General features: G+C 36.3%; 1 long non-coding RNA gene across 1 annotated transcript; it reads right to left on the reverse strand.

Annotated features, from left to right (window-relative positions):
- Positions 1–15,135: 15,135 nt before the first annotated feature.
- LOC126877107 (uncharacterized) lies at positions 15,136–15,880 on the reverse strand. Its single transcript, XR_007694749.1, has 3 exons — positions 15,600–15,880; positions 15,420–15,516; positions 15,136–15,257 (listed from the first exon to the last, which is right to left on the reverse strand). It is a non-coding gene; the product is annotated as an uncharacterized LOC126877107 (long non-coding RNA).
- Positions 15,881–16,518: the final 638 nt, after the last annotated feature.

Here is a 16,518-nt window from a genome sequence, read left to right on the forward strand (position 1 = left end):
TAATAATAAAAAAATGTTGGGTTCTTGAACCAGAGTTCGAGATACCTCTATTCTATAATAGGATTACAAGTGTGCGATTAAACTGTTACCGAAAGACTGAAGCCTCGATCAAGAACCAGCCCTTCTAGATGTTCGTTTATCTTATGCCTACGTGCCGAATTCATAATCCTTTATTTTGGGAGTCGGTGTCGTGTGCAAGGCGGTTCAGGTTTCCTGAGTCGGTTGGACATATTTGTTGACGTTACATTCCCCCAGTGTTAGAGTGCGGCTGGTCCTCCAGACTCTTATTTTCGGTGTAGTGCCTCCTTTTGTATGCCCTTTTGGAATCTTACATGCCTTGCTTCGAGGATGACTGAATTGGTGTCTTCAGGTAATTCTCGTAATGGTTGTATTTCAGGTGTGGAATATGTGTTTAAAGGTGCGCTCTATTGGTCTAGAGATATTGCTTATACCTGTGTCTTTTTTTTTCTTTGGTTTTACAACATAATACGCGAATACATAATTTGGAAGGTAGGCATTTGCTTATAATATCGAATAATCCTATTTTGTTAAATATACATATGTTCCTAGTAATGCTAGATCAATATAACTAATAATTTATAAGACACTTAGTTCCTATTTCTTAAGACTTCTAATTCTATGTTCATAATTAAGAGAGTTTACTTCGTTGGAAATTTGATTGAGGTGCATTCTATACGATTATACATTATTAATGATTTTTGGAGCGTTTTCATTTTTTGTTAGGATTTCTTCTAGACTGTCAGTTAAGGGTAAAGCTATAGTTTTGAAATTTGTTTTGTAAGTTATATTGGTTTTTAAGTTATTGTTTTCATCAAAAAATTTATCTATATTTTTATTCATTAATTCTAAATTATCGTTATCCAGAGTTACAAATAGACTTCTAGAAATGGATCCAACAAAATTCAATGAGCCTCTTCGGTAACAAGTGTGTGTCATAAATTTAATATGCATGATTACATTGTCTAAATTTCTTTTGCGAGCGCGTGTAATCATTTCATTGGAATACGGGCATTCACTTTTAAAATGTTCTGTTAACATTAGTCTAAATCTTTTAATTTCGCTGAGTTTTGCATATATATCCTTAATGTCTAAACCTATAATTACGTTTACGGATTCGCTATATAAGTATGCATGAGCTAATTTTTCTTGATATATAGAACTACCATTAAGGGGTATAACGTTTAGCTTAGCTAACTATGAAGAAGGTGAAGATCGTCCTGGAAAGTAAGGTTTAATACGGTTACCATGTATTTTCCTAATCGAGTGATTTACTATTATTTCATAATAAGGGGTTTTTCACTTTTTCAATGGTGTATGGCCCTGGCCATTCAGTATCTATCTTGTGTTCTTTATGATCGTTATGAATTAATACTAAATGTCCTTCTTTAAAAATAGATTGAGGTTTGGCAATTTTAGAGAAGTTTCTAATAAATTTTCTATAGTATCCAGCTAGCCCAAGGAATGATTTTACATCTGTAGGATTTTTTGGTAGTTTGAAATTCTTTACTGCTTCTATCTTTTTAGGGTTAGGTTTTACTCCATCTGCTGTCACTACATGTCCTAGATATTCTAATTCGGGCTTTAAGAATTCACATTTATCTGGTTGTATTCTTAGACCTACTTTCCCGAGTCTTTGGAATATAATGACTAAGTTTTTAGTATGTTCTTCCATCGATTGCCCGAATATAATGATATCATCGAGATAAACGAAACAATGATTGTTAATCAAACCTCTTAACGTGGTATCCATCATTCTTTGAAAGGTAGCAGGTGCGTTCTTGAGCCCGAATGGCATTCTATTATAGTGGAAGTGTTCTTATGGTGTGCTAAATGTAGTGTATTTCTTTGAATTCTCGTCCATGGGTATTTGATGGAACCCTGAGGATAAGTCTAAAGAGGAGAAATATTTCTTATTTCCTAGCTGTGATAGTATATCGTTAATGTCAGGTAGTGGATACGCGTCTTGGTCTGTTAGTTCGTTTAACTTCCTAAAGTCAATCACTACTCGCCACTTTTGTTTCCCTGATGCGTCGATTTTCTTTGGAACGACCCAGACAGGAGAGTTATAGGGAGAGTCGGAGGGTTCTATAATCTCTTTGTTTAACATTTCAGTCATCTGTTTATTTATTTCGGTTTTATGATGTTCGGGAGGACGGTAGGATTTTACGTTGATGATCTTGTTACGTAGATGATACATTTACACTGTACACGTGAATGTGTGTGTAAGCGTCAGAGGGCGTCCAGGTCTCAGTAGAGACAAAAGACGATTGGAGGCTGTTAGGAGAATCTAGAGGAGGTGGTTGACAACAAGCGTGCGTGCAAGAAGGTTATCGAAGTCTTCAGAGTGTAATATATATATGTATAGCTGTTGTGTGCGAAATAAAGTAAACTATTTGTATTTTCGAATCCTCTCTATACCTTAACATGGTAGCAGAGCGTGGTTACTAGTTTTGCAAGCTATTTAGTGCGTGGTTTTTAGTCTTGCGAGTTTAGTAAGGGAAGAAACGTTCAAAGAATATAAAATAAAAGAAAAAATACTTCAAGCACGTAGGAACGCTTGAGTAAAGAATAGGAAATCAATTAAAATGGAGAGATCGGAAATTATGCTATCGATATTCGATGGTGAGGGTTACGGTATGTGGAAGAAAAGAATAACAATGTTTCTGAGATATAAAGAATGTGATATTGTTATAACTAGAGTGAAGACTGAAACAGACAATCCAGACTGGGATAAAAAGGATCTGAAGGCGATAAATATAATTTACAGTGCCTTCTCAAATAGACAATTAGAATATATTAGGGAAGAAAAAACAGCGTATGAAATAATGAAAAAGTTCGACGAAGTGTACTTGAAAGAATCGACGGCACTAGATCGTGTGCAGAAGGAGATTGGAGAAGATAAGTCTTGATAAATACAGTGATTCAGCATCGTTTTTTAGCGATCTTGAAAAATTAATAAATGAATTAAAAGGTGCAGGCGCAAAAGTGAGTGAAAGGGAAAAGCTGAATTACATGATAAATACGTGTTACGTCGCGTAACTCTACCTAGCCCAGGCCACACACCGCGGGCAAGATGGCAACCAGATGTCTTCGGATACTCACTGCGTACCCTCAATAGTCTCAAGTATCTTCCATAAATCTTAGGAATTTCCTAGTCGAGGTCCTTCAAACTGAACAAACGTCTGTTTCCAAAGCATTTCTAAAGACCTTTGTCTACTACGGCTTGACAAGGGAAAGTTGGTTTTTCTCACGTATGATGCAACTTTCCTCCCACGAACCACTTTCTCTCGAGGGCGGTTAAGACCCTTCGTTTAACCAATTAACAACGAAGACTATTTCCCTCACTCCCTTAGTCAAAATCGTCACCAACAAATCCGATGGTCCCGTGCGCTAGACACACCCATCCTTAGCTTTCCTCCGCCACAGCATCGTCTCCGAACATCACTGACTTTACATCCTTCGAACAGTCAACATCCTTCGACCGGGTTTACACCCGAAGATCAGTCAGTCTCAATCAAGCATCTCGTCAAGCGGTCAGCAATTCGAATACAATGAGTCGACAAATCCATCAGTATACGCGATAATCCGTCTAGAGACTCAGGTCGCACTCATTCGTAGTCATCTCATAACAAATATTCATTTTGTGTTACACCGAAGTTGTTGGTTTGTGAAAATATATAATAACCTGTTAGCAACAGCGTTATCCTTCATTTAACTACCCTTATTATCCTAAACGAAATAAGGGATCGAGCGATTCGCGGCGTCGATTAGCAAATCGTAACGGGAATTTACGACTCCCGTTGGCGCGCTTCTTCGAGATCGCGTCTCCCAGCGAACGTGCGAAAACAATACGTTACCCGAAGAGTATAGCTACATAGCGGATATAATAGATGCAGTGAAAGAAGAGAAACAAACGGTAGCGTGCGTGAAGAATAAAATAGAAATAGCGGAAAAGAAAGATAAGTCTAATCGAGGAGAAATGAAAACTAATGCCTTTGCTGCAAAAAAGGAAGGATGCTTCAAATGTGGAAGAGTGGGATATTTTGCATGAGAGTGTCAAAATGGCGTCCAAGCGGGAAGCAGTAACAGTTATCGGCGTGGGTCAACACGTGGTCGCAGCAGAGGAAGAGGAAACAAAGGCAATACGAACAGGGGGCGTGGAAACTTCCATCGTCAATCAGCAGCCGGCACGAGCGAATATGGCAACTCAGGAGCAGGCATATGGATGGCAACAGCGCACGCAGCACACAGCAGCGAGATGAACGAGATAAGTGGTAACGAAATAACATACTTATTTGTTAGGGAAGTGATACATTTACACTGTACATGAGAGTGTGTGTGTAAGGGTTAGAGGGCGTCAAGGTCTTAGTGGAGACAAAAGACTGTTGCCAGATGTTAGAAGAATCTAGGATAGTCGGTTGGCGACCAGCGTGCGTGCAAGACGTTCTTCAGAGAGTAATATAGATGTATAACTGTTGTGTGGGAAATATAGTCAATTATTTGTATTCCCAAATCCTCGAATTTCCTTAACATGGTAGCAGAGCGTGGTTACTAGTTTTGCAAGATATTTAGTGCGTGGTTACGATCTTGCGAGTGAGTTTTCAGTAAAGAAAAAAAAACTTTCAGAGAAAAAAAATATACTTCGAGCACGTAGGAACGCTTGAGTAAGAAAAGAAAAAAAAAGAAGAATCAATTAAAATGGAGAGATCGGAAATCATGATACCTATATTCGATGGTGAGGATTATGGAATGTGGAAGCAAAGAATCACGATGTTTCTCAAATATAAGGAATGCGAGGTTGTTACAACTAGAATGAAGAACGAAAGAGACGATGAAGACTGGGACAAAAAGGATTTGAAGGCGATAAATATAATTTATAGTGCAATATCGAACAGACAATTGGAGTATGTTAGGGAAGGAAAAACGGCGTATGATATAATAAAAAGGTTCGATGAAATGTACTTGAAAGAGTCGACGGCACTGCAGATCGTATGCAGAAGGAGATTGGAAAACATAAGACTGGAGAACTACAGTGATTCAGCATCATTCTTTAACGATTTCGAAAAATTAATAAATGAATTAAAAAGTGCGGACGCACAAGTAAGTGAGAGGGAAAAGCTGAATTACATGCTGAATACGTTACCCGAAGAATACAGCTACATAGCGGACATAATAGACGCATTGAAAGAAGAGGATCAAACGGTAGCGTATGTAAAAAATAAAATAGAGATAGCAGAGAAGAAAAATAAATCCAATCGAGGAGAAAGGCAAACCAACGCCTTTTCTGCAAAAAAGGAAGGATGCTTCAGATGTGGAAGATTAGGACACTTTGCGAGAGAGTGTCAAAATGGCGTCCAAGCGGGAAGCAGTAACGGCTATTGGCATGGGCCAACACCTGGTCGAAACAGAGGAAGAGAGAACAAAGGCAATACGAGCAGAGGACGTGGAAACTTTCATCATCAATCAAGAACCGGCACGGGCGAGCATGGAAACTCAAGAGCAGGCATATGGACAGCAACGGCGCACGCAGCAAACAGCAGTGAGACGAATGAAATAAGTAAGAACGAAATAGTGTGGCTATTAGATAGCGGTTGTACCGATCACATAATTAATAATATAAATTATTTCGATAAATCTATCGACCTAAAAGAACCGGTAAATATATATTTAGGCGATAATAGACCGATAAAAGCGACAAAAGTTGGGAATGTTATAAGTTATTTTGAAGCATTCGGAAAACAAAATAAAATAAATATGAGGAAAGTATTTTACGCGAAAGAAATGTCCGCAAATTTGATTAGTTTAGGTAAACCAGCAGACGATAAGAATACGGTTATTTCCAAAGGAAATATTGCGAAAGTAATAGATGAGGATAATATACTTACAGCTCAGTTCAAAGAGAATGGGACATATAGAATAAAAAGTATATTGAAAGGGAAGAAGCACTTAGTAAACAGCGCCGAACGTAGTGGTATGAGTAAAAAGGAAAGATGGCATAGGATGCTAGGACACGTAAATTTTAAATATTTAGAGATTTTGGGTAAAGAGCAGCTAGTGACTGGCATACCGAATGAATTTGAAAAGGAACTTTTGAAATGTAGGGTGTGTATAGAAAGCAAAATGCATAACTTACCTTTCAAAAATAATCGAACTAAGGCTAGGGAAATAATGGAAATTATTCATACGGACGTATGTGGTCCCTTTAAGACTACCGGATTCAATGGAGAAAAATATTTCATTTCATTTATCGATGATTATAGTAAAATAGCTAGGATCTATTGTATAAAATCAAAAGATGAGGTCTTTGATTCTTTCGTACAGTTCGTAAATGAAGCCGAAAATTTAACGGGCAAGAGGTTAAAAATATTAAGATGCGATAATGGTAAAGAATATTTAAATAATCGAATTTATAAATTTGCTAGGGATAAAGGTATAAGAATAAATAATTGCCCAACATACGTACATGAATTAAACGGGACAGCGGAAAGGTATAATAGAACAGTGATGGACATGGCGCGTTGCTTGTTAGCGGAAGCGAAAGTACATAAAAGGTACTGGCCGGAAATAGTTTGTACAGCGGCATACTTGAAAAATCGAATATTAGCGAATACTATAGAAAGAAAGACACCTTTTGAAATATTCTTCGGGAGAAAACCAAGTGTTAAAAATCTACATCTATATGGAAGTAAAGTTTTTGTAAGAAGGCCAGAACAAAAAAGAGTTTCCAAATGGGATAAGAAGGCAGATATGGGAATTCTGTTAGGATATAGTGAAGTAGGTTAGAGAGTCCTATTAGGTGTAAAAATAACAGTAGCGACATGTAGAGGTCGTAGAAACAGACAAAAAATGTATCGGTTTTGAGGAGAATTCATTCGATGCAGTTAGCGATGATAGTAAAGATAATTATTTATTGGACAGCATGAATAAGGAAGAGTTAGAAAGTAGAGAAGATGAAAATGATAATAGTTCTGAAAGCGTAAAGATTCCTAGGAGATCTACACGTAATAAGAAAACTCCAGTAAGGTATCCAGAAAAGGAAAACAGTAGTGAGATTCACGCAAATTATTGTAGAGTAGATATCTTTTGCACATTTGAGGAGGCGATTTGTTGTGAAAATAGTGAAGTTTGGAAACAGGCTATGGATAAGGAAATAGAATGTCTCTATAAGAATAAAACTTGGAAATTGGTAGAAAGGGTAAAAGGCAAAGAAGTATTAGATGTAAAATGGGTTTACACGAAAAAATCAGAGGACAGGTATAAGGCTAGATTAGTGGTAAGGGGATTTCAACAAAGAAACGTAGCCGATGACATATATTCTCCAGTGGCGAGTAATCAGACCTTTAAGATATTGCTATCATATTGTTGTCAAAATGGAGTAATAATTGAGCAAATGGATGTAGAAACTGCCTTTTTAAATGGTGAAGTAACCTCGGAGGTATATGTAAATCAACCAAAGGGATATGCGGACGGAACGAATAGAGTTTGTAAATTATCGAAAGCGCTTTATGGGTTAAAAGAAAGTCCGAGGGATTGGTATGAGTGTTTTGATAGGTATGTGACGACATTGGATTTTAAGAAGAATAACATAGAGTTGTGCCTATATACTCATGGAGAGGGGGAAAATGTTGTTTATTTGCTAATATATGTAGACGATTTGTTAATCTGTAGTAAAAACAAAAAAAGGATACAAAATGTAAAGAAGCTATTACCTGATAAATTTAAAATGAAAGATTTAAGTGAAGTAAAAGAATATTTTGGAATAAATATAGAGTATGATTATATAAAAAATGAAATGAAACTAAGCCAAACGAAATACATTGAATCATTAGCGAACAAATATAAATTACAAAACAGCAAATTGTACTGTACACCAACGGAAACAAATTTAAAAATTGAAAACGCTGAGATAAATAGAAATGACATTGGATACAAGAATTTAATTGGCGCATTGCTGTATATTAGTACAAATACCAGACCCAATATAAGTTATAGTGTGAATTATCTTAAGTAGATTTCAAGATTGTTGTAGCGAGACACATTTTAAATATGCTTTGCGAATATTGAAATATTTGTACCGAAATATTGAAATATTTAATATTAAAGATTTAAGGTTGCATTAGAAAAGGAATGAAAAGTGTGAAACGATAGATTGTTATGTGGACGCTGATTGGGCAGGAGATCATTTAGATAGAAAATCTACTTCTGGATATGTAATTAAATTGTATGGAAATGTAATCGGTTGGAAATCTAAAAAACAAAGGTGTGTGACAAAAGCCTGGACGTATGCAGAGTATGTAGCTCTATCGGAAGCGGTGAGTGAATTAATGTCTATTAGAGAAATTATGAAGGTCTTCAATGTAAATCTAGACAATAACCCTGTAAAAATTTATGACGATAACTCTGGAGTGATAAGTATAGCAAAGTACGGAAATTTCACAAAAAATTCTAAACACATTGAAGTTCATTACCACTACGTTCACGAATGCTTAAAGGAAAATAAGATAAATATAATTTAAGTAGGTACAGACGAAAATACTACATAGGTTCTCTAAGAGGTTTTTCTATGTGCGATAGTCGAATCAAAGATTTGAATTTTTAGATTTGATCTACAGTGTTTATATTTTCAATAATGTTAGAAATTTGGACTGAAAACTTACCACCATTGATAAAGCATACTGGCGTTGGCTTTCCGTCGAAGTATACAATTTTTTGAACGATTTCTCCCGATGCGAGGGGTGGTTCTTGCTGCAGCAGAAGGGTATTATTATCTAATTTTAATGTTTTATTGGAGAGTTCGAATCGATATTGATTTAAACCGGGTAAGCCTAATATGCCGTCTTCTATGATAGGGAAATTATCATCTACTAAGGAAAATTCTATCTCTTTGTTGAATAAATTTAGTTTAATTTTGGAATTGGATTCGTATTTGGAATGTTCCATGGAGAATTTCTATGTGTCTGGTATTATTGTCCTTCCTGGGTAGCATCCTCGTTTAAGCAAGTTGATTCCTGCTCCCGAGTCAACGAAAAATCGCAATCCTCGTCGTCCTGGTAATTGTAGTCGTATTGTGGATAATCTTCCTGAGGTAGCATTGTTAATTCTGATTGTTCTTGAATGTGGTTTATTCCTGGAAGGGCTTTTGTTTGAGGCGGTATTCGAAAATTTTGGCATTGATTGGCAAGGTGTCCCAATCGATCGCATTTGAAACATTTCGTTTGTGGCCTTTCGTTTAATGGTCGATTTTCAAGCTTTGTAAAATTATTCATTCTTGGTAGAATGTTTTGTGTGGGTGGAGTTTTGTTATTCATGTTACTTGTAATCGTGAAGCGGTTACCTACTGGACGAGACGTCTGGTTACGATAAGATGGTGGAGTGGTTGTTTGTCGTGTCATCCGTCTGCGAGCGTTGTCTTCGCGAAAGTATTTTTCCACGTCCATTGCCTTTTTTTCTGCATCGATGATGTTTGGGGGGGGGATTAGCCAATAGCACGTGTCCTATTTCTGAACGAAGGCCTCTTACATAGTCAATCACAGAAACCATGTATAGTCGATCGTTCATCGCTCATCGAGTTAGTTCGTCTTTATATTCATTGGTAATGCTGTATTGAAGTTTGTTGAAAACACGTCGAAATCTAATGTTATAATTTTGCACGCTTTCGGTTATTCCTTGCTTTATCACTCTTAACTGATCTTGGTGTTCTCTTACTGATGCTTGAGTAGCTACGTTACGTCTTAATCCTTCGTACAGAGTTTCGAATTCGTTAATATGGATATTGCGGATTGTCATTGCGGCTTTTCCTACAATTTTCTCTATTTTGATCATTTTTAATAATAACGTTTGTTCGCTACACATCATTCTCATTTCTTTTATTTCACGAATAAAATCTTCTACACTTATATCGTTTTCTCCGTTTAGTATCGGAGATACTAAACAGCTTTTAGATTTCCAGAGTTTCCAGCTGTTGAATTGGATGGTTGGACATATGTTGGTGGCTTTTGTGGCATAGGTGGAGGTGGATTAGTATCGTGTTTTAATACTGATATATTATCGTCATCGTCAGTCATCATAGAACCGAATTCAGTTGATTTTACGTTTATTTGTGGTAGTTTAACACGAGAGAGGTTTCTACTTAATATTTCCATTTCGTTAGCGCGTTTTCTATTTTCTTCGTTCGCTAATTTTAAAGCATTCTTTATTTCGTTAAATTGTTGTCGAAATTCTTCGTTCTGTCTCTGTATTAAGTCTAAAATTGCTCTGGTAGAGGAATCGAGTGTTCCCGTTTTATTTTGAACTCCACTTGTAGAGGGTAAACTTGTCTCGGCTTTTGTGTCTTTCTTGTTCATATTGTCTCTTCGCTAGAGTTACTAGAGAAACTAACTTTTCGCGTTCTATATTGTTTAAAAGAATTCCGACTTTTCTCACCTTGATACGTAAGTTCGTAGAATGAGGTTCCCTTGCGGTGTTTTCCTCTGTGGCGCGTTCAAATGCGTTTGAGTGTCAAACTCGTTCTGTTGATTTGTTCTATGCTGACAGTGGCCCCGTTAATTTGGTCCACCGTGGTAAATTATTGACAGCAAAGTTCATAACACAAGTAGTTCGAATCCTTCGATCTTCAATAATGTCCGTAGACCGAAATCGTAACTTCGTTTACACTGAAGCGAATGGATCCTGGCAGGATCGCCAAAATGTCACGTAAAAATAATGGGAAAATAATAATAAAAAAATGTTGGGTTCTTGAACCAGAGTTCGAGGTACCTTTATTTTATAATAGGATTACAAGTGTGCGATTTGACCGTTACCGAAAGACTGAAAGACTCGATCAAGACACAGCCCTTCTAGATGTTCGTTTATCTTATGCCTATGTGCCGAATTCATATTCCTTTGTTTTGGGAGTCGGTGTCGTGTGCAAGGCTGTTCAGGTTTCCTGAGTCTGTTGGAGATATTTGTTGACGTTACATGTACGTCAAGACTGTGTAAGTGTCACGAGGCAAAACAATAATATGAGTCGCTCTCGATTTGCATCGTTCTCTAACTCATGCGCCGCTACATACTTATATAGCTATTATTTCTTACAACCTAGCGTATGCAGTTGTGTATGGGGCCTTAAGTTCACTGTTTATAGATACTGCTAGGAATTAATCGAACGAATTCAACGCAGTCGCGTTTACAGAGTTCCGTATTATCGGAAATGCCGAATTCGCGTGGTTTCGCTTTGACGTTCGTCCACGTTGACGATTGTTCAAAGAACAACCGAGAGGCCTCCGCGTCGCAGCTACGAAAGACATCGAAGCCGCGACACCCTTCAGTGACTTCCCTATCTTTTCCTAAAACCAAGGATGACGCAACTCAGGCAATCGTTACAAGCGTTCGAACTTCACATTTTCTTACCATACTATCAACAAAAAATGAAAGCTGGTTTTCAATGAGTCATTATATAATTATATGTCGGAGATGAAAGAACACCGGAGCCTTTGGAATTTTAGATAATCCCGCAACATTCTAACCTAGAGTCTACTATAGCTGTAATTGAACAATTGTAGTTATTCAATCCGATTGTAATTGTTCTAGATTAGTGACGGTGAGCTTTGGCTCGAGGTGACAGTCTGTCGCCCAACGTAGCCGCGGTCAAGGGATAAACGCTTTGCCTAACAAAGGTATGGAGTAATTCTATAGCTCTCCTTAAAAGAAATATTCGTGGCGACACGCGACAGTAAACATTCCAACGGTTTCTGTCCCGTGGCTCGCCACACGCAGACCCTATTCTTCGAGTAAGATGATTGCCAGATGTCGATGCGTCTCCGCAGTACATGTTCGGCTAGCTGGAGGGCCCGTTATAAATCTTAAGGTTTAGTTAACTAAAGTCCTTCAAACAGACAAACAGTCTTTGTCCCAACTACGGGAAGATAGGGGAGACATATTTTTCAACGAGCGGCGTCTCCCACTAGCAACTTTCCCTCGAGGGCGGCTAACATCTTTTTCTAACCACCGATATGGAGATTGACCAATTAGCAGCAACGTCAATTTCCCTTACTTCCTAAACGAAGGCTTTCCTCGACGAATCCGATGATCTCGTGTCCTTAGACACACCCCATTATAGTTTTCCTCTGTGACATCGTCGGGACGGGACGGGCATTCTTTTACGCGCTCCCGTCGACCAAAGAGTAACGTCTTTACGCTCAGCAATTATTTTTACGAGTCAGACTTAGATTCAGCGAGAACGCCCATCTGTCATCCCGTTGGCCGCGGATTCGTTATTGAACCGGAGACCACTGTCACTAGTGTCGCGGACGTCTCACCGCCGTGGTAGATTGTCAAAACCTGTGTTATTCATACCTGTGTCAATAAATCGTATCTTCGTTACACCGCAACGATGGCTACCTTCAATGAAGACTCCTCAAACACCGACAACCCTATCCCCAATGTCATTCCGACATATATATCCACCGAAAATGCGCTCTTGTAGACAAACGCTCGATTCGCGTCATAGCTTTTAAAGCTTGTCGCATCTCAATCCGTTGGAAAAAATTTTTCCTGTAGCATATTTTATTTTTACGAACCAACAAGGTCTTTGTTTATTTCTTCTTTTTTTTTGCTCCAATTTCCCCATTGTTTTTTCAAGGATAGTATTTCAGAGCCACTAGTCAAGTTTATTGTAACAATAAACTTACGTTTCGGAAACATTTTGTGCTGTGAAACAGAATACACTAAAGTTTGAAGGTCACATCGATTTTCGAAAGTTTATAAATGGAGGTGTATGACAGTATCACCAGCTGTTGCTGTCCAAGTAACTCCAACATCGAAATACTACAACGATTCCAATCGAAAGCGCTAAGAGCCTTAATAGACGCACCTTGGTATGTTACCAACGAAACCATCCATCGCGACCTCAAGATACCTACAGTCAAAGAGGAAATAGCAAAATATAGCGACAGATATAGCAAAAGAGTCAAGAAACACCGAAACCCCCTAATCACTGGACTACTCGATACGACGGACCAGATTCGCAGGCTGAAGAGGCACTACTCGCTAGACCTAAACGTTAGATTCATTTAATTATCCAAATTAAGCATATGCACTTACTTATAATACTTATAAATTATACCTATCTATAATAAGTATTAACTTATTGTAAATAAACAGCCATGTCACTGCGCCACGCCGGAAAAATTACTGAAAATTCTCAACGCGAGAATTGATTGTAATTTCAACAAATAAATAAAAACAAAAAAAAAGCTGTTGCTGTCCCCAAGCGCCAAAATACGTTCTGACTACTATTTTATGTATCTCACAGAAGTATGTCTTCATTCATCATCTCCCATGCCATCCACCAACGTGTTCTTAACATGTTATCTCCTAGTAAAATATTGATGTTGAGTCAGATATCCAACTGAATAATCTTTTCGGTGTCTACTATAAGACATTTAAAACCAAGGCTCGTACACACGTGTGCTTATACGTCAGATGTAATACTTAACACGAAACCTGCTTATATTAATATTAAATTTATGCATAGTAGGATGTTCGACCTTTGTAAAAATGAAATTATAATACATACAGTTTCACCGTGGAAAAGTGAATCTTTCTAGCATGTCCACGCAAATGCAGCGGAGGGGAGGACTGTGCATGCACCAAACAACTTTACGTTCGTAATTTTTCACACAAATGTACAACTGTAGGGAAAAAATTATCTCTGATTTTTCGGATGTTAGGAATCGACAATATCGCATAACGGAATGCTGTGTTCTACGTATTCTATTTTTGTTACGAAAGTGGTACAAACGAAGTCCACGTAAGAATAGTACAACAAAATCGGTTGAGGTTAGGTTATCGTGCAGATATCGCGGCTTTTGCATTGGAAATCACGCAACTGCCAGTCTCGTCGTTCCTTGTAAACGAAAGAAAGGTATTGTAATCGGTCGGAATTAACATAAAACTCGTCGTTTCATGATAATACTGTGCATTCTGAATATGCTATGATTTGGTTTAAAATAATAAATAGTCCATTCTTGCATACTATTGCTCCAGCTTTACTTGTATTTTCGATATTGGTATAAATAGAAAGACAATTAATGTCGTTCGAGTCTATTTTCGGATCATTTATATTACGTTTAATCCATATAGTTATCATATGAGACATAGTATCGTAAAATTTGGAAGAATAAAACGTTCGTACAGGAAGTACATTTTATAAGAACTCCAACAAATCTGCGTGTGCACCTAAAATACAAACTGATAGTGATAGTGATTGTTCATAAGTTTATATACATTATCTAATGTCAATCGAAGGTATCAATTCTTTTTCTCCATAAGAGTACTTTTTCATTTATATGTGTTCAAAAATACATGTGTTCAACCGTGAAGCATATGTCACCTACAACGAAAAAGAGTTTTCCTATACTTAATATTTCCTTTATATACCTATGAAAGTCTATTCTTCGCGTAGTATGAAATTATGAATAAATCTGGAATATTGTTCAATCTGAAAAGAAAAATAACTTATTGACATCATTCATTGATACGAGATTCAGAATGTTTGTTTTGTCTTGCAGAAAAAGAAGGCAGCCCTCCCTTTCTTTTAATGTGAAATAGAAAGCGAAGATTTGAAAACAGATTTTTTGGAAATTTACTTGCAAATATCGTTTTCAATATCGTGATTTTCTTCCCAATGGTACTGTACTTTCAAATTTTCCAGTATCCCTCTAAAAACAAAAAGTCGAACCTCGTTATTGTTAACGTAGGCATTACAAGGAAGAGAAGTATTAGAAAGCAGCTCCTTTTTGTTATGGATTTCTTTATAATCATGTAAATAAGAAATTCCGGAAATTTTTTCCTAAAGAATTTAATTCTTGTGCTTTGATTGATAATTATTACACTACATACTAACTTTTCGCATACTGTTCGCGTCTAACAATTTCCTAATAATAACTACTTCAAAATAACATATGTTCTTGCACGAATTCAAAAGTACGTATGATACAATTACAATTGATTCTAAAATAATAATTATTTAAAGATATTAAGATACTAATTAAACGTTTCACTATATTTCAAAATCTGGAACAACAAATTTTTATTTATAAAAAATGAAACTGTGTTTATATATTCTTTGTCATGATGCTATTTCTTATTACCATGTCGACATTTTTTAAAATTCATTTTGTTATCTCTACGCAATATGAAAATTCATATACTGCTTAATATTTTTTACATATTATCCATCCACCGCATGATATCTCCTGAAAAATCAAAATATTAATGTTATATTATTACAATGCTTCTTAAATTTCAATTTTTGACAAATTTGAAATCCAATATATTTTGCACAATTATTATTTATCAAAAAATTCCAAGTTAGTAACTTTCTTTTCAAATGGCAAATAACATATACTTTGACTTACCTGTAAGTTTTTGTTCCTAATCATCATTTCCTCTTATAGAACATCATTATTGTTCTTATAATTACTACCAGTGTCATAGATATTGTAGTGGCTACAACTGAATTAATAGAAAATGATAAATAACTGTGTATAACACTAACACATAATTGTGTATAACAATGACAGATAACTTTTACTTACATATCAGTCGATAAGGGATTACTGTGATATCCTGTTGATGTTTCTTAAGGCACTTGATTAGGTGCGATACGGTATCATTCCTTATGGTATACTGTAGATAAGTATTTTAGAAAATAACAAGAATAAATCTAAATTATTCAGAGGTTCCAGTTTCGGCTTAGACATAAATACAGGACCATTTGCAAAGAAGAAAGGGTGCGTTTCTACAGCCTCGTTATAGTAACCATGAATACCAATCTCTGAATTACTGGTTACTAAACATAAATATCCTATAAAATTTAATATATTTCTTTAATTTTTAATACATACATGAGTTAGTAGTTCTAAATTATGAATCATCCTACCTGTGATATTACGCTTTTCCTTATAATATCATCACTCGAGTGAACAACATTAAGATCATGTAAACCATGTCATCCTATCTTACTGTGAAGATACTTAGTTATGTTATCTAACATTATAAAAATATCATCAAATTCAAGTCCTTTTATTCACATCACATGGCCACGACGATCTGGTTCTTCGTTATATAATGTTCTAAAATTTGTCGTATATATAGGATGTACAAACCGTGATATCAAGGTATCAGTTCTTCCTTCCCAAGGGACAGTTTCATTAAAATTCTGATAGAATTAAAAATTAATTATTAATATTCTAACAATCATATATGTTAAATACGTTATAGTCAACGATATATACCTGAGCGAATGTAGGGGTGATTCCTTGATAATTATAAATGTCATCAGCCCACATCATTGTGCCACTTCTTTGTACTCCAGCCTCTAGATTAACAGCCTAAACAAACATACGAAATTTTATAGAAGCTGTACAAAATATAGTATATATGCGCAATATTGAAGCGTTCAAGGGGATATAAAGGTAATGTACATCACATACACGTGTACTCTCATGCAACAAA

The sequence above is a fragment of the Bombus huntii genome, unplaced genomic scaffold, assembly GCF_024542735.1.
Source record: "Bombus huntii isolate Logan2020A unplaced genomic scaffold, iyBomHunt1.1 ctg00000121.1, whole genome shotgun sequence".
NCBI classification, from domain to species: domain Eukaryota; kingdom Metazoa; phylum Arthropoda; class Insecta; order Hymenoptera; family Apidae; genus Bombus; species Bombus huntii.